The sequence below is a fragment of the Aedes albopictus genome, chromosome 2 (genome assembly GCF_035046485.1).
Source record: "Aedes albopictus strain Foshan chromosome 2, AalbF5, whole genome shotgun sequence".
Lineage (NCBI taxonomy): Eukaryota > Metazoa > Arthropoda > Insecta > Diptera > Culicidae > Aedes > Aedes albopictus.
This window is the reverse complement of record NC_085137.1, coordinates 490,384,190-490,403,841: the sequence shown is the minus strand read 5'-3', so window position 1 is coordinate 490,403,841 and position 19,652 is coordinate 490,384,190. Positions and strand designations below refer to the sequence as shown.

At 39.5% G+C, this 19,652-nt stretch overlaps 1 protein-coding gene and 1 long non-coding RNA gene across 5 annotated transcripts in view; one reads left to right on the top strand and one right to left on the bottom strand.

Annotated features, from left to right (window-relative positions):
* LOC109423306 (uncharacterized) overlaps positions 1–19,652 on the bottom strand; it is a 764,938-nt gene that overhangs the window by 518,677 nt on the left and 226,609 nt on the right. The gene's annotated exons all lie outside the window — the stretch shown is intronic.
* LOC134287471 (uncharacterized) lies at positions 9,422–15,634 on the top strand. The gene is made up of 3 exons (XR_009997325.1): positions 9,422–9,569; positions 14,915–14,991; positions 15,615–15,634. It is a non-coding gene; the product is annotated as an uncharacterized LOC134287471 (long non-coding RNA).

The following is a 19,652-nucleotide window of genomic DNA, read 5'->3' as shown; positions in this document are numbered from 1 at the left end:
AACTGGTGCAGACAGGTGGCCAACTTTTCCGGGCCCATCTTGATGAGTTCTGCTGCGATACCGTCCTTACCAGCCGCTTTGTTGTTTTTGAGCTGGTGGATGGCATCCTTAACTTCCCTCAGCGTGGGGGTTGGTTCGTTCCCGTCCTCTGCTGCACCAACATAGTCATTTCCTCCGCTGCCTTGGTCCTCCATGCCTACATTCTCTTCGCCATTCAGGTGCTCGTCGAAGTGCTGCTTCCACCTTTCGATCACCTCACGTTTGTCCGTCAGGAGGCTCCCTTCCTTATCCCTGCATATTTCGGCTTGCGGCACGTAGCCTTTGCGGGATGCGTTGAGCTTCTGGTAGAATTTGCGTGTTTCCTGTGAACGGCACAGCAGTTCCATTTCCTCGCACTCCGCTTCTTCCAGGCGGCGCTTTTTCTCCCGGAAGAGACGGGTCTGCTGCTTCCGCTTCTGTCTGTATCGCTCCACATTCTGTCGGGTTCCATGCTGCAGCATTACCGCCCGCGCTGCATCCTTCTCCTCCAGAACCGCTCTGCACTCCTCGTCGAACCAATCGTTTCGTCGACGCCGTTCTACGTACTCGATAGTGCTCTCGGCTGCGTTGTTGATGGCTGCTTTTACTGTACTCCAGCAGTCCTCTAGAGGGGCCACATCGAGCACACCCTCGTCCGGCAACGCTGCCTCGAGATTCTGCGCGTATGCGGTGGCGACATCCGGTTGCTTCAGTCGCTCTAGATCGTACCGGGGCGGCCGCCGGTAATGTACATTGTTAATAACGGAGAGTTTTGGGCGCAGTTTCACCATCACCAGGTAGTGATCAGAGTCGATATTAGCGCCACGATAGGTCCTGACGTCGATAATGTCGGAGAAGTGCCGTCCATCAATCAGAACGTGGTCGATTTGCGATTCCGTTTGTTGTGGTGATCTCCAGGTGTAACGATACGGGAGGCTGTGCTGGAAGAAGGTGCTACGAATGGCCATGTTCTTGGAGGCGGCGAAATCGATGAGGCGTAGGCCATTTTCGTTCGTCAGCTGGTGGGCGCTGAACTTTCCAATCGTCGGTCTGAATTCCTCCTCCTGGCCTACCTGAGCGTTTAGATCCCCTATGATGATCTTGACGTCGTGGTTTGGGCAGCGGTCGTACTCGCGTTCGAGCTGCGCGTAAAATGCGTCTTTGTCATCATCAGTGCTTCCGGAGTGAGGGCTGTGCACGTTTATTATGCTAATGTTGAAGAATCGGCCCTTGATCCTCAACCTGCACATTCTTTCGTCGATCGGCCACCAACCGATCACGCGCCTTTGCATGTCGCCCATCACTATAAAAGCTGTTCCCAGCTCACGTGTGTTGCCGCAACTCTGGTAGATGGTATGATTACCTCTAAACGTTCGCACCATTGATCCTGTTCAACACACCTCCTGCAGCGCTACGATTCCGAACCCGCGGTCCTTCAGTATATCGGCGAGTATGCGGGTGCTCCCGATGAAGTTGAGAGATCTGCAGTTCCACGTACCGAGCTTCCAATCGCAAGTCCCTTTTCGTCGCTGTGGTCGTCGCCATTGGTATCGGTTCGCATTATTCTCTTGTTGATTTTCCGGTGCTAGTCTTTTTTACGGCTGGCTCGCAGGGCCTGACACCAACCCACTAACACAATTGGCACAATTTTCCCAAATGGAGGAGAACGTGCCTCTTGAGCCGACCTACTGAACCCACTAACCCAGGGAGCTGGGCTTACCTTCCCGGAAGCTACGGGTTCTGCATTGGCATTTCCTCCAACTACAGTGCTAAATAGCTAGGCTCGAGCGCCAGTCTTCGCCGGGGGTGGTGTTTTGAATGGGCGCCCAGGAGATAATATTTTACCTGAGCTTCCACCCCCATCACATGTGCATAATTGTGACTATTCAATAGAGCACAAGATCTAATCACTAGCTAGATATGAACGTGAATAAAAATAATAAGTTTTCCATTATTCATTGTTAAAATTTCAAAAGTGTGTTGAAAACTACAGTGGCGCTTACGTCAACTATGCGAATATGGGCAGTGTAAACGAAGTGGCCAAGGCAAGAACTTTTTGTAATGTAAATTACCTTGACTTCATAGGGTTTTGTTGTGCCTGTTATACGACATACAAATACAAAAATGGCCATTTGAGAAGTTGAGAAGCATGCTCTGCCCCATTTGGGATGTTACGGTAAAGAGAAGAAGAAATTTTACCCACCCGCTCTTTATCACTTGCACACGTTCTGACTTGGTAAACTTCATGGGAAAACTTATCTCTACCCGGACAGCTAAACCATGAAAGTTCCAGTCACGCAATCATTCGTTAACAAACTTCGCCGCCGGTGGCGATGCGGTAGAGGTTGTCTCACTCTCAAGCCACTGCTGTACTAATCGATGAATTCCTTCCAGGATATCATAGCGTTCTCTCTGTTTGTGGTATATAAAAGGAATGTAGGGTCTTGTACTATCTGGGCAGGTGTACCTATTTTGGGCACTTGTCGCAATAACTAAGTCAATTGCATACCAATTTAGAGTTAGATACTGTACGTACCTAACCGTGTTCCAAAAATTAGGTTGTTAGGTAAAAAATTGACTTAGTTATAATAGCAAATGCCCAAAATAGTACACCTCCCAAGTAACATTTTAAGTTTTGTTCGGCTCTACAAGAGATCTTCATGACCAATTTTATAAAACTTGCAATAAAACTGAATCATACATCAAAACCTCTTGATAACCTCTTTAAGAGCATCTTCCGGCTAAGTGGACCACTCTCGGAGAGGTTTTGCCAACCGCATTAAGAGTAGCAATAAACCCGTTTTAAAACCTAGTTGAAAAATTCTCGATTGTTATTGTTTTTTTTTATAACAAAAACTATGACAGCTCAAGATGCAGAGAAGCTTCTTCGATGGCACGTAAAGTTCAGGAGTATACATCATTCGTAAGTAGAAAGCGATTATTTCAAAGCAATATTTTAGTAGTTATTGTGCTGGTAGGCTTATGCGCATTCGAATTTACCGTGAATATTGGGGTTGCAGAACCATAAAATTAATGCGCTTCGAAAATAGTGAATATTATCATCTACGAATGAAATAAATCAATTTGTGAATTTAGTAAAACTATGTCGAATCACAAGAAAACTCAGCAGAGAGAGTTTATTTATGTGAGCATGTTATGGAAATGGTGGCAAACTATCAATTCATTGCTAATTTGAGCAAAATGAACTATTTTCCATTCACGTGAGCTAATTCTTCAATATGGCGACAACCATAATCAGCGAAAATAAAACGAAAGCAAGTTTACTTTTATGATGACCGCAATAAACCTAGCAGTGTCGTAGTTCTGCTTTTCCATCAATAGATGTCGTTACTAATCGAACGGATCGCCATCTGTTGAGAGTTTTAATAGTTTTATTGTGGTAATAATGATTGCCAGGAGGTTTACATATAGGAAAGTTTTGTTTACTCTTAAAATCTGTCTTTATGGATATCTTCAAGTATACTATAAAACATTTTATCAATGGTTTTCATAAAAGCAAACATAAAACTGTGAGTTTTATTTATTGCTGTAATAAAACCCTAATAAAAATCAAAGAAAACCAATCAGCAATGAAATTGTTACTTGGGCTGCCCAAATGGTACAAGACCCTACATACATTCGAAAAGCATAGAGTTGAGATTTTGAAAGAGTTTTATTTGAGTAGGGGGACGTCCATAAATTACGTCACGCAAAAATACCAATTCCCCATCTGGAATACAGTGAATACATTTTCATATTGAACATTTGTGTTTTGAACGAGAAAACTGCTATCGAAATTTCAATGATGACAGTGATATCAATGACGAATTCTTCAACCTTCCCTAGTAGCACATATGTTTTATAAAAGTCAATGCAACTCATATATGACCAAATTTGGTCATATAAGAGTAATAAAAACTGATGTAGAACAAGTGTGCTACTGGGGTTAAGTTAGTAAGTAAACTTGCATGCAACTTTTGGAGGGTGACTTGTATGGGAAATATCGTACTGAACATAAATCGCGTAAAACTATCAAATTCGATTTGGTAAAACGATATATTTTGCATGAGTCGTTAATTTAGATGTTGATTGACAAATTTACCTTTTGATTGCTTAAAAAAATATGTCCATGCCTAATGGCTGGCTGTCAAAGAAGCCCAAAATCGCATATTTTGCCCTATAAATTGGGTTATAGCTCAAAATTGTGACGTGCCGGAGCAAATATGTGCCCGGATTCCGATTCAGCGGCCCAAAATCTGTCAGAGACACATAAATTTGCTCTTGAGACAAAAAAATGTTGCGCTGTGTTATCGGTTTTAAACTACTTTTACGATCAAACATATGCCAAAAACAAACTTATATTAAGTCGAATGAAGCATTTAACAGTATTATTTGTGCTACAGACAGGTTACAAGAAATAAAGAGATCGTTGAAAGCTATGTATGAAAACGGCTGCTTTTTTTTTGTTCTGCGTATCGCCGGCTACACCGTAAAAAGGCATCCGGTAATTTTTGCACGTAATACTTGCAAAGTGATTACATTTTTTAATGCCAATTCAATAAGATCGCATAGTTTTGAAATTACTTGAAATAACCTTGAGCTTGAATTAGTTTTTTTTCCTGTGAGTGTTTTTTTTTTCTGGAAAGTTCATCTTTATTTAAGTGTTTTTACCGTGTTTATTTGGGCATTATCCCAAACAAAAGCGGATGACAAAGTTGATAACAAACTGCGTTATTGCTGTTATCATTTTGTTATTTTTGCTATCATCTTTTCAAATTTATGATAATCCGGCGATAATAAATTTAGTTATCGATAATATTGCTTTATCGCGATCACAAAAAAAATACTAAATGATATCAAAATATGTTATCAGTTTCCAAATGAACTTTTCAATGCTTTCCCAGAAAATGAGGGTCTCGCGGACCTCGGATCTAAAAATAGATTCCGCTTTCCATCTTCAATACGACTGCAGTACGAAAGCGCTGAACGCAACAATTGAGAATTTCGATTATAAATTTAGTGAAGCTTTTTTTCAATTGCTGATAACATCGCTTTTTTTACTATTTTAGTCGATAAAATAGCTCTGAATGATGACTAACGGATAAAACCTGTTATATTGAACAAAATATTGTATAACACAATTAGTTATCAACTTGAACTCAATGATAACTTAACTACTTATCATTTTGATATTCGATGAAGGAATTATTTTGGCTCTTAAGGTTGAAGAATTCGTCATCGATACAATCGTCATCATTGAAAATGCGAAAGCAGTTTTCTCGCTCAAAACTAAACCGTTTGCATCGAAAATGTATTCACTGTACTCTATTCTCCACCGGCAACACAGCGAATTCATTATCACTGCTTTTGCATTTTCAAGATGACGATTATATCAATGACGAATTCTTCAACCTTAATTCAACCTAAACGATAACAATCTCAATTATCAAGTGAATGATAATCAAGTAACAGGACATGCATCATTTTGTTATCCACCTTTGCTCGGGATGGTTGGCAGTTGTCTGAGAGATGCAAATGAAATTCAGTTCAAGTTTCGTCTCGAAGGCACTACCCCATTTGGCATAATTTTATTTGGCATGATGCCGTACTATCGAAAAGTACGTACTATCGAATCACAATTGTTTATTTCAAATATAATTTTTAAGTCAAAGAATATCATTTCTAGCACGTCAGGATTGCTAGAAAATAACAAATGGCCTAAGGGTCGTTTCTGTGATATGGAACGTGAATCCTCGGAACACCTGCTTTGCAGTTGTGGTGCTTTATACACGCGCAGGCAAAGATTTCTAAATAATGGTTGCTTGCATCCCAGTGAGATCTGGTCTGCAGAACCAGAAAAGGACCTGGGGTTTATTAATTCCATTCCACCTGACTGGGAGACGACACGTCGCGGCAGAAGCTGATTACTTGACACATGGAAATTAGCTATAGATCTACTAATATCGGCACTACAGTCTTGGAGAATTAAAACGATAGTTTTAGATTTTTTCCAACGTTTCGACTCGTATTGGAGTGTTCTTCAGGGCATAATTCTGATTAATCGTTTTTCGTTTGGGTTGGCATAGAATTGTCGGTGTCTAAACAATTGAACATTGGATGTAGGATATTAAGTGAAACGTAGCGAGTTTTCTTAATTTCACTTCATTAAGCAACTAAATTATTTGCACTACACATCTGGTGGACGTAACGATCTTCAAAACAACCGTCACCTCCACCAGATGTGCAGTGCAATGAATTAAGTTGCTTCATTAGAAGACTCTAATACGAGTCGAAACGTTGGGAAAAATCTAAAACTATCGTTTTAATTCCCCAAAACTGCAGTGCCGAAATTAGTAGCTCTATATATCGTAACAGTCAAACTCTCTTTATCGGTAATTAGCTAGCTAGATGCGAATATCAAAACGGGACATGCAACAAAAGTTCAGCTTATTGGATGCAGTGGCTTAATTTCCCCAACAGAGGAAAAAGGGTCTGTTTATTAATTACGCAATCTTGTTGTTTGGGATTCCATCTAAATTGAAAAATACTCTTTTAGTACGCTGGAGATGCTTTGTAGAGGTTGCTCGTCTCTGGGAAGATATATTGGTTTTAATAGGGTTATATTTTAGAACCATCAAAACAGGTATAGATATAATTAAATCGATCTAGATCAATTATATCTTGTTTTGGAAGCATCCTAGATGTATAATCTTCTGCAATATTTATTTATTGCCGTGATATTTTCAAAATCTTCCGAACATTGCGTCTTCTACACCTCCTCCAAGAATTCTTTTCACGAGAAGGCATTCCTAAAGGTATCCCGGAACTTTTGGTGGAATCCTAGGAAAAATGACTTGATGAATCTAATAAGAAAAAATTCCTGTAGGAATCGAGAAACGAATTTCTGGAGAAATCTCGAAATGAATTCATTCATGTAAGAATCCCGCAACGAAATTCCTGGTGGTATCCTAAAAGAAATTCCAGAAGAAATCTTAAAAGTCCGGGAAGTAATTCAAAGGGATTTTTAGAGAAATTTCGGATAGAATCTCTGGAGAAATGTTGTTCTTCGGCTTTGCAGTCCTAAATGATAGCGCTGATCTCAAGAGCAATCCTGGAAAGAGTTCCTAGAGGAATCACAGAAATAACTCCTGAAGAAAACTCCTAGATGAAAACTTTTTAAGAATCTTTCTAGAGGATACTTCTGAGGGAATGTTAATATATTACATCACGGAACTTTTACCTCTACCCTCTCTACCCCTCTAAGATCTCTAAAAAAACCTCCCCTCCACGCCCTAAATCCCTTAAGTAATTAATGGGCTGTTCGTTGTTCTAAAGGAACGCTAAAACAATTGATTTATCATCGAAGAATCTCATGAAGAGTTTCTTGAGAAATCCTGGAAGAAATTACTAGCGAATCCAAGAAAGAAACTCCTAGAGGAATCCCAGGAAGAATGCATGGGCTAATCCCTAAAGGAAGTCCTGGAGGAATCCCAGAAGGAGCTCCTAGGCGGAGTCCCACCAGAAACTTATCGAGTTGCAGACTTTTAATCTTGATTCAGCAAAATTCTAATCGCACCATGGTATGATCTTGGTTGAGGGTTCCATTCCCGCTCCGGGCGATAAAACTTTTCGTTACAATAGTTTCTTCTCCGTATTCACTGGTGCATGCTCCATGTGTCCCTTGTCTAGTGTTAACTTTCGTTCAGTCTGTGCAGCCGTGTCATTTTTTAATGATACATAGTTGAGAACTGTCAAATATTTTATACGTACTGTGAAAAACGTAAATTGTTGGAAAACGAAAAAAATAACAAGTGAACTGAAATGAATGACTTAGATAAGCAACTTCATGTGTTTGATTCATATTCTGCAGAGCATTCTTCGCCGAGAATCTTAGTTTTATTTGCCATAGAAAATAGAGCCACCATCTTTTTTTTATTTTGAAAGAACGTTCTATTGGTAAAGAAAGCGTTAAGTCACTAGCTTTGGAAGTGCTTATAGAACACTAAGCTGAGAAGCAGGCTGCCCCAGTTGGGATGAAACGTCTGAATGATGGTGCCTGTTACTATGACTAATAAAGGTCACCATTCAATGGCACAAAGTGTCTCCGTAAAGCGAATAGAAGAATAGTGCAATCCTTATATCAAACCTATTTGTCCGCGTATGTATTTCATTTGGGGTCTCCAGTTAGCCTAGTGGTTAAGGCTATGGATTGCCAATCCGGAGACGGCGGGTTCGATTCCCGTTCCGGGCGGGAAAATTTTCTCGACTCCCTGGGCAAAGCCCTTCAATTAATAACTGTGGAAGTGCTCAAAGAACACTAAGTTGAAGCGAGGCAGGCTAAGTCCGTTTGGGGACGTAGAGCCATAAAGAAGAAGAAGATGTATTTCATTTCGCTAAATTTAAAAAAAACTAGTTAAGGACAAACATCTTGAAATCCCGCTTCAACAGTGCATCAGAACTTCTGGCGCACAAATCTCAAGAAGATAGCTTCAACAACAGTTTCTTGCTCACTTGTAAAAAGCTTAAAATGAGAAGATCAGCTTTGCTGGTTTTGTTTACGAAGTGATTTGTGCGCCTAAAATCGTGAGTAGGTGCTAAAGTCGGTTATGTTGGGATTCTAACAAGTATCTTCTTAATGAAAATCAGTGATATAGGAGTCTGCATAACACAAATTCATAGTATAGAAGTCTTTAGTCTACTAGTGATTCGAACGAACTTTTGAAGATTGAAAAATTACTAAATTTCAATGTACGTACTATCGAGGCAAAATGTACGTACTATCGAGGTACGCCTGTATTGCAATGCACAAACAAAATCAAAATTATTTTCATTTTCATTTTATATGCATAAATCCATAAATTTAAAGTTATTACATACATATGAAAGTTGTTTTTGATAAAATGAAAAAAAAAAACATCAGTAGAGCATCAAGCTACTGAAATGAAATTCTAGGAACTTGAAAGTTTCCAATACAGTTCCGAGTAGCAACTTAAGTTGATCTCAAGCGAGAAGCATCATAAGCAACTTACGTATGTGCGAGTTTCCAACAAGGCTCATTGTTAGCCTCCTAAGCAGCCAGAAAGTTCATCTGAACTTCGTGAAACTTGAAAGGGCCTTTTGTTTTAGGAACTTGTGGTTACTTGGGTTAAAGCAGTTAGAAATACGTTACGTAATAAAATAATTTATAATGCGATTTGATGTTGTATATTGGTATCACCTCTTGCACTATTTTCGTTATAATTTAGTTGTAAATAAAACTATTGGTGTAAAATGTTCAATATTTAAAAGTTTGCATTCAAATTACAGGTACTTTTTAAAGCGTATGAAGAATTAAAAACAAACTCTTGTCCCACTTTGCTCTACTGTCTTGGTATCTACTTTTCATGACTTGCTAGAAGCTACCAGGCTTTCCAAATGTACATCCTTCTCGCAACAGCCCGCGCAAGGCTGAATCGACACTCTCTTATGTGTGCAGACCATCTCTCGTTACCGTGTGCAACACCATCAGTGAGAAATGTATCGCCAACAGCACGCACACGCATGAGCGAAAAGTGCCATTTACACTTATCAATAAGTTGATTCAACCAAGAGGTTCAATCTTTCCTTCAACTTCATCAAGAAACACAATTTGATGGAAATATTGCTAAATGTATTGCATGCATTTTTATTGAAGAGAACATGGATGATAATGTTGATTCTTGATGTAAATACTGACCAACCTGCAAAAAGCGAGGATTGAGGTTGGTGGTCATATCCTCAATATTTCCCCTCCGAAAGATTGATCCAACCGATCCAACCACCACTATCATCCAGTTTGACCAAACCATCAAGATCATCCAAGTTCGTCAAACTTTCCCCTTGAGTTGTTTGATTCGATCTATCCAGCAGGGCAAAAGAGTCAGCAGATTATGCGAAGACCATTCCATCAGTGAGGAAGAGATAGCAATTCACCAACGTTCAGCGCGTGGTTCACGGCGTTCATGGTGGCCAGTACAATTGAATTTTATGGAATGCTTTGATAGCAAATTTCTAGAAATAAAGAGTCACGTTTTTGCTTTGTAAATATAATAAAGACTTGATCATTAGAAAAGTGCAAATTTCGATACTTCGCTTGCGTATTCAATTCAATTAATAATTATGAAAAAATAATTTTTTGATAAATTTGGTCATTTATTACGTCATATTCGTTTTTTTTTTGTAAGCATTCATAAACTCTTATCTATTGAACCCAATCTCTTCGATTAGCTTGATGAATTGTTAAATAGTGGATCTATTTACTAATTCATCATGCTATTTTTCCTAATGTCTTGAGAAGGTTAATGTTTTTCAATTACTAACACAAGTTATGAACTTCTATCGTTAAATCAAAATATTTCATACAAAATGGAGCTTAAACAGTATTAACAGTTAGGTTCGAACAAGTTTTGATTTTTGCTAATGTCATAGTAAATATGTATAGCAGTATAGGTTTAGAAAACAAAGGCTGATAAGAGGTTATTGCCATATTGATTTGTTTGTTTCGTCTATAATTGAAAATGTTTGCTTTATCAGTTATTGTTAAAACAGGTTTCTCTATAGCTAGATTGATGATTACTGAACGATAATTAAATTATATGTCCTGAGAGTGACTTTGGGATTTTTTGGCAGTTTTTCTCTCTTTGCCATAAGGGGTTTTTGTCGTCCGAATAGCTTGAAACAGTTTCATTGGCAAACCTGAGGTTTATCAGACTTTAGATAACACGAAGAGAACAAATCTGTCGAAAATATACGGAGTTTCCATATATAGTTCTAGCATTTTATACTAAAGGCTCTAGAAAACCGCATATGCGTTAGTGGAAATAAAAGAATAGAACATGATAAACCAATGTTAAATATTAAACATTATTCCTAAATAATCTAATGAAAAATTACGATGCGCAACTTACTTGAGCTTGAAAATGTTTATTTGGCAGCGCTTTCTTGTTTCCTTTATTCCATTCCATCCACCATTCCATCAATTATTTCTTTCTCAAGGATTATTGATGAAAACACGAAGATCAAACCAAGTATCAATCTAATATCTTCGACATTACCCCTTTCCAGAGAGATAGAGCTAGCCGAGGTTCGAACAGAGAGAAAATCTCCCGGCAGTATGAGAGAAGTTAATGCATGAAGAGAGAAAAAAAAACAAGTGTCCGTGCATGCTTTTCATACGTGCACAGCTAGCAAAGCAAAGCCTTTTATTGAATCAATGCGTCGTCGCACTATGGGGCGGCTCCATACAAAGTGGTGGCCAAAAATATTTTTTTGGGTTTTTCGCATTTTTTGAAAGTATTTTAGTAAGATTAGCATAACATTAGTCCAATTTATGTATTTTCATCACATCTGGAAGGTGTAACTAATATTTAACCTTGTTAGGAACTACTCATTCCTCAACAATAAACTTAAACGTTTGTTTTTATTTTTTGAGGCAGTTCAAATGCAAATCAAAACTAGAATAAGATTGCCATGAATAAGATAAATAGGAGAGGTGGAAGTGGAAGCACCCCCCCCCCTTCTAGGCAAATCTGACCCCCCTCCATTTTTTAATGTTATATAAGAGTGTTGTTTTACCAATCAGGTATTTTGGCAAAGGATTGTTTATTTATCAAGAGCCTCCAACTTATCTGCCACTCCCACCTCCCCCCCCTTACTATAATATTTGTTCAAACTCGTCGAAAGGATATATTTTTTTTTTAATATGCTTCTATTATTTTACTGAACACATTTCAACATCATTAAGCAAGTTGATGATTTGTCTCCATTTTAATATTGCAGGAATGAATATACTGCTAAATAGAACATAATTTGTATAGATAAATTTCCATTATAAATTTTATTAATTTACTATCTCTTGAACTTCAATTTCATAAGCAATACCTACTCCACAGACAAACAGACGTATCACTTTAAAAAACTACGATTAAAATCATCGTCACGAAACACAATCGCCCAATACTAACCAGTTTGTGTTACACTTATGACACACATGTGATACAAGAATCACTGTACAATTGCGCTTGAAGTGAGTGCCATACTGAAAATTGTCTCAGTTCAAGTCAGTCTTGTTGAAATTTTCTTGACACTGCGTACCGTTGTACAGGAATCACACTCGTATCACATGTCTGTCTGGGGTATTACGCAAACCACTCAGTAGGTGGCGGTACTGAGAAAATGTCAAACAGAAGCAAAAACGATGCAAGCGCCGTGACCGAGCGATTTGCGAACTACAAAATATTTAAACTAACCGTTAAAAATGGTAACGATGAGAAGTGAGTAGAGTGAGACGTCTGTTTGTCTGTGCCTACTCATTTTTCTGTTCAGGTAACATCATTTCATATAAATTTTTGGGAATTGCCAATATTTTAGATTCACTTTCACGATTTTTGAGAACATGGTCAATCAAGTTCACCATATTTGACAACGATTTTTATTGCATTTTGTTCCAAGTGGTACGTCTGTTTGTCTGTGGTAACTTGATGCTCCTGTGTTCTATATTACCACAAACAATTATTTTCAGATTTGTTTTCGTTAAATTAATTACTGTGCGATATTGTGCGTTTAGCCCTAAATTGATTTCCGAAAAAACTTCATTGACTTCCGCTGCTTTTCCTATGCGTTAAACATAACGTCGGAAGTAGTGCGCTGTATAGAAAACCAGATTTATTGTACAGCGCACTACTTCCGACGTTATGTTTAACGCATAGGAAAGGCAGCGGAAGTCAATGAAGTTTTTTCGGAAATCAATTTAGTGCTAAACGCACAATATTCACGTTGCTAGCGTTTAAGTTGAAAACAAACTTATGAATTGAAAATATTGCCCTCGTCTTTAAAATACAAGCAGGTAGTTTTTAGTATTCTTAATATTTGAGATGTGGTGTTTTTTTCCCTGATGGTAAATATGTATTGATAAAATAAACAAGATTTTCGTGAAGAAAAGAAGGATTTCAGTCCAGATGGGTTGATACAGTTTATGTATGAAACGATAATTTTCAGTCAGTTTTTACCCATTTTTAACATAAAAATAATTAAGTGTGTATGATTTTTAAGACTTAATTTGACAATTAACAGTTACATCTTTGAAGCACTGATTAAATTGTACATTTTTTTTTTGTATGTACTCGCATAATCACTAATCGTAATTAACAAAAAATAAATAAAAAATCCAATTTTCGGGCTTGTGTCAAAATGACGCTCATCCGCAGCTATCCGCAGCTGGATTCGCGTTCCGCAGATAGTATAGACCCTAAACTAAACTGTGGTGGCGGTCTCTTGAGACTGCTCGACCCTGCTTGTTAGTTATAGACCAACTTAGGCAAAAAATGTTGTTTTTGTCAATAATTACCCATATTTTACTAATTTCAATTAACCGTGTAACCCCAACAACACACCCATTTTAAAGTTCAGACAATAACATTTCCAACGGTGTATTAAATTACAAAATTAAATCGTTTTTTCACTGAGAAAGTTGCATTTGTTTAAAATGCATTTTTTCTACAATTTTCACAATTTTTCTAAGTCTGATATCTGTGGCGCAATGAGTTTCCATCACAGAGGGTTGCAATTTTGGGAATCTAGGTTTGAACTATCTGGCTATCAATTGGTATATAAGACACGCCATTCAAAGCAAGTAAAATTTTCGATTTTTGGCCACCACTTTCCCCATAGTGCGTCGGTGGGTGCGCGGTTGATTTTCAGTCCTACCGATCCCAATGCCAATGATGCGGAAGATAATGTATACAATGCATTTCTGTAAATTTTGTATTTATGTTGTTTTTAATAAATTTTCTATTTACATTATGTCTTTTTCTAAGCTTTACCATTTTTACATATTCAAACATATGGCATATTTTTTTATTACGAAAACTTTTTGAACAGCCCATGGGATGGGACTCGAAACACCTTCAGCGCCGTCTTGCTGAATTACCTTTATATTTCGACATTACACAAAATTACTACTGAAGGGTGTTATTTGTCAGAAGGGGTATTTCTTATTTATAGGCAACGCAAGTAAGCCACCATAATGTGCAAGTTATTAATTAATTTTTTATCAGTATTTTTAGCCCTGGGCTAGTTCATCTCGGGACCCACGCTTTATTTCCCCTCCGAAGGAAGAACTCACACTTTGCAAATTTGTCAGGAGTGGGATTTGAACCCAGGTCCATGTCGTGATAGTCACGTGATTTACCCATCACACCAGGTCCGCTACACGAATTATTAATTAACTGGTGTTAGAGACCGCCACTGCACCAGTAATTTTTTTAGCAAAGTTCGGTGGCACACCAACCGAGTTATAAGATTACACAAAAAAAGCTGTGAACTGTTTATTACCACTAATGCATTGTAATCGTTGGATTCATTACATTTAAATAAAAAATCTTGGGAAAAATATACTTCTGCATAAATTGTTTCTTTTGTTCGATGATTTATTACATCTGAATTTAGTTTCTTTTTTTGTATGTATTTTTGTATCATACATTTCAATAGCTGTTTATTTAAATTAAACAAATATATATGGCAACACGGCAGAATGCTCTGCAATGATGATGCTCTCGATCACGCGCTGCTGCATTGAAAGGATGATCTGAAGGGGAAATATTGAACCAATCAATTGATCCATGGAATAATTTGACCCATGGTTTGAACAATTTTCGAGAGGATTGATGTAAAATTTTTGAAAGTGGGGAAATATTGTAGAGAAAATTGGAGTGCAATGCGTTATGGAGGGGAAATATTGCTGCGTGGTTGATCAAACGGAAGATAGGGGAAAAGTTGAATGATTGATATCAATCTATTTTTGAACAATATCATACATTCAATGTTTCTATAAAACGGCCAACTATTGATCAATATATGCATCGTGTGACTGGCGCTAAAGATGTATTGAAACAGCCGCTGCTTCGGCTGCTTGCCTGACAGTTGCATACTCGAGTCGTATCGAGCCGAGTGGGAAACGTCGTGAGTAAAGACACTATATGCAAAGACACGAAATGTTCCAATTGGAATTCCAAACTTGCTGTCAATGTCATTCCAATCGAGCAGGAGACCTGTCAAACGCGCTTTGAAAGCATTGCTCGACAGCATCATCGTCATGACGCGACAATCATCATCAACAGCAACAATCATCAGATTTCGTGTCTTTAGCATACAGTGTCTTTAGTCGTGAGCTGAGACGAGACTCGCGAAGAGGAAAAAAGCAACGTCAAGTGCAGCCCAACTGAGCTGTCAGTTGTAGCCCGTTTGATTACGTTACCTAAAACGAGTGAAGTATTGCTATCCGAGTTAAATTCTGAAGCCAAAATTCATTCCGAGCAGCATTTTCTTCTCTTGTACTGTCGAAAATAAATTGAAAACAAAATATTCCAATGATTACTTTGCTTGGCGATTGCTGGCGATGCAAAATTTCACCTAAACATGAGTTTGTGCGTGAATGGGATTCAGTCTCACTGCATGTGAGGTGATGCGGTCACGTACGTGTTTGAACCACCAGCCCAAAACATAATGTCAACACAGATAGGAAGAAGAAAAAAATAACAAAGTGGAGAAAAAGAAGACCGTCTTCGCGAATCTCGTCTCAGGTCGTGAGTATTGTTGGCCGCATGGCGATGACAATCTTCGGCTAACTAAAGACACTGTATGCTAAAGACACGAAATCTGATGATTGTTGCTGTTGATGATGATTGTCGCGTCATGACGATGATGCTGTCGAGCAATGCTTTCAAAGCGCGTTTGACAGGTCTCCTGCTCGATTGGAATGACATTGACAGCAAGTTTGGAATTCCAATTGGAACATTTCGTGTCTTTGCATATAGTGTCTTTACGGCTAACCAAGCCGGCTGTCGCGTAAAGGGTGTCATAGGCTGTCACGGGAGCACATGGCTTAACGCTAAAAGTTATTCACAAAATATGTGCTCAATGAATATTTTTTTACAAACTTGATATGCATTACACAAGATGCCCCAGGGGCGAAAAGAAGTTTGTGCCAGCGTTTGTCAAAATTGTAATCTGGCTGAAATATACCACTGATGTGAGATTCTTCTCTCTTTTATATTGAAAACATGGCAGTGCATTTCACATGCCAATAAAAAATAATGCTATGCAAAATACTCTACTAGAATAAGACTTACAGGTACATATTCTCTACTTGAAAAAATACATAATACATGAAACGCGTCGATAATTTTGAGCGTGCGATATACCACGATACTCGACACTAAAGACACTGTATGCTAAAGACACGAAATCTGATGATTGTTGCTGTTGATGATGATTGTCGCGTCATGACGATGATGCTGTCGAGCAATGCTTTCAAAGCGCGTTTGACAGGTCTCCTGCTCGATTGGAATGACATTGACAGCAAGTTTGGAATTCCAATTGGAACATTTCGTGTCTTTGCATATAGTGTCTTTACTCGACACGTTCAACAGAAGTAAAATGCTCGGGCCGAGCGCAGCGTCACTTCGTGTCCAGCCAACGAGAGACGGTTTGGGCTAGAGCCGAGGTTGTCATCGGCGAACGAACGCACAGCGAAAGCAGACAATGTGAGCAGTTCCCGACAGTGATGTTGTAGGTCGCATGAGTTTTATTCTGTGGGCTGTCATGAACCATGCATTCACAAGGTTGTCATGGGAATAAGAGTGTGACAGCCATCAAAATGCTATCATGATGCGGTACTTTTGGGAAGCCTGGAAGCTACCCACTAACTCTACCAGACGCGCCAACTTGGTCAAATTATTGGGGGGGGCAAAGCCTGTTTTTTCTGACTTTTTGTATGGGAAAATTGAAAAATCATCAAATATTGGGGGGGGGGGGGGGCAAACCTATGCTTGCCCCCCCTAAGTTGGCGCCTATGAACTCTACATAAACGCAGCTCCCATCCTGTCTAGCTGATTCGGTCTCCCGTAAAACGTGAGCAAAGCTCATCAATTTGTCCAAGCTGTCTCATTTGTCGGCATGTCTCGGTGCTTGACATGACCCGATATTTTTCCGGTTTACCAAATCGACTGTCGGGTCTTCGGTATCGATATCGCATCCGCCAGTCTTTAACTCGAACGATTTTGCTTTGATCCAAGTCAAAACGGTGTATTGCTTGCAAATGTGGGGGTTCAATTTGTACCTTGGCTCGTCTGCGAAGCGACGGAAGAAAGGACTGACGGGGGCTTGTTTGCGTTTTGTGAATGGAACAGATGCCGGAAAATTGATGAAGCTAATCTGTCATCAGGACGACAGCCCCCGAAACCCGTTTCGCGTACCTAGTAGTGGTGTGACCGCAATTTGCAAGGTGCTGATGGCGATGATGATGATGAACTGGCGCCGTTGTTTATCGGCGATTTGATTGAAAATGGATTTGTGGGTAGATATAAGTTGTTCTGGATTTGAAGCTGTTATTGACGAAACCTGACTCAATGCATGATTTCTTTTCTGTAGAATTTTTGTCCTACGGGATATGGGGGATGGTGTTAGTTGTCTTTTGTAGCTATGTTAGAAGTTATCTAATTCAAACGCAATTCCGCCCTCTTGAAATATTGATGCCGCAATGTTATGCGTGAAATCGTTTCCCGGTCTAAGCACATCTACCAAACCACAAGTTGTAGAAACTAGATAGAGAGATTCACCTGTTTTCGGTATGTTAACCTTTTCCGCCTACACAAACATCCGATAGACCAAAACGAAACGGTTCCACCCATCGTACGGCGGAGTCCTAGAGCAAGGAACATGTAAATTCCTTTCAACATTTCGGAAAACGATGTGTCCTATAGTGGGTACGCTTTGTGCTAATGGCGATAACAATGATCACCTTGTCTGTCACTAAAGTCAGCTCCAAAGCGCTCAATCTCTCTTGAGACAATAAAGAGACCCAGGCACTTGAGCATCAGGCAGGTGGTGGCTTATCGTTCTTGTCGCTTGCTAGGCCTACGTGAACGTGAGTTCGTGTGGGTGGGTGGGTACAGAAGCGACAAAGTAATCATAATCAATGAAAATAGGACTTTAATCCTGTGCGTTAGGTGTAGGGATGCTGAACTCCCAAAACGAAAATGTATTGCTAAATTAACTTCGTTTCGAATTAAAAAAAAACAAAGATCAGTCTTGCAAAGATTAGGTAATCGCTCAACCAACCTTGTTGTTTAAGTTTTTCGTGGCATCCCTACACACGCCAGCCGACACAATATGCTTCTTCTACTACGTCAAACACCGTTGGCAGTTGTGTAAGACAAAGTGTCTGTTAGCTGAAAGCCATCCACAAAAGACAACAGATTAGGCTTCTTCCGGGCAGCTTAGCGTGAATATGTGAGAACTCGTTGACTGCGATTAGCGCTTCACTGAGCACTTTGATGCTCTCTACCAGAGTATGAACTTAATCATTTCCTAAATATCATAAATTAAATTTATTCATTAAATAATATTTCAAGCCATCATCACAACGAAAATGCCACTGGAAGGAATGCCATATGATCGTAATACCATAGGTTCAAACCCTTGCCACGGTCGCCTCTACATTTTGCCGCTTCACCGGTTCCGATGTGAACCGTTGAACCGTTCCCTAATCGATTACAGATGGCAAACAACCTGAGAGCTAGGTACGTCACTGTCCCGCGTCATGTCGGTGTGGTGGAACACCCTAATAAAAATGAATTATACATTGGTGATTGGGTGAATGATTGTATCATTCCGTGTATGATCAAGATGATAGCCCAAAAGGGTTGTTAAGCACGTTGTATCATATTTTTCTATTAGGGCAGTAACCGACTACTGTAACAGTACATATACCAACGGGCAGGTGGAACAGTGGAACTTCGTAGAAATCATTGGCTCTGCCACCCAATCGGCCAGATCTATCCACCATCACCTCCAATAGCCCAGCTAAGCGGGTGGTTTTTCATTAGGGTGGACAAAGAATGTCCCTTGCAGGTCCATGTTTCCTTCAGAAATTGTCCCGGAATTTCTCCAGGATTTGCTCCCATGGTTCCGTCAGGAGCACTTCACTATTTTCTGCCTAATTCCTCCAGAAGTTCTTCCTGGGAGTCCTTTAGGGATACCTCCTGGAATTAACCCCTAGTCAACCAGTCAACCAGGAATAATTCATGGAGGAATTCCGGAAGAATCCCAGAATGAGATCCAGAAAGGAATTCCAGGAGGAATCCCCGGAGGTATTCCTGAAGGAATTCCTGGAGTTATCTAGTTCGTGCAGGTATCCTGAAGGGAATGACTAGAGGAATCTCAGTAGCGCTTCCTAAAGGAATCCCGGGCCCAGACAACAAGTAATCGTATGAGATGTTGAATAAGATGTTAAAGTGGAGGCGATATACATACATTTCACATGCGCCCAAATGGAGGCATGTACGCATATGGCCTCCACTTTATCATCTTATGCAACATCTCATACGATTACTTGTTGTCTGGGCCCGGGATTCCTTCAGGAAGCGCTACTGAGATTCCTCTAGTCATTCCTTTCAGGATACCTTCACGAACTAGATAACTCCAGGAATTCCTTGAGGAATTCTTCTAGGGATTCCTCCTGGAATTCCTCTCTGGATCTCATCCTGGGATTCTTCCGGAATTCTTCCCAAGATTCCTCCACGAAATATTCCCAGTTTTCCGCCAGGAATTCCATTGGC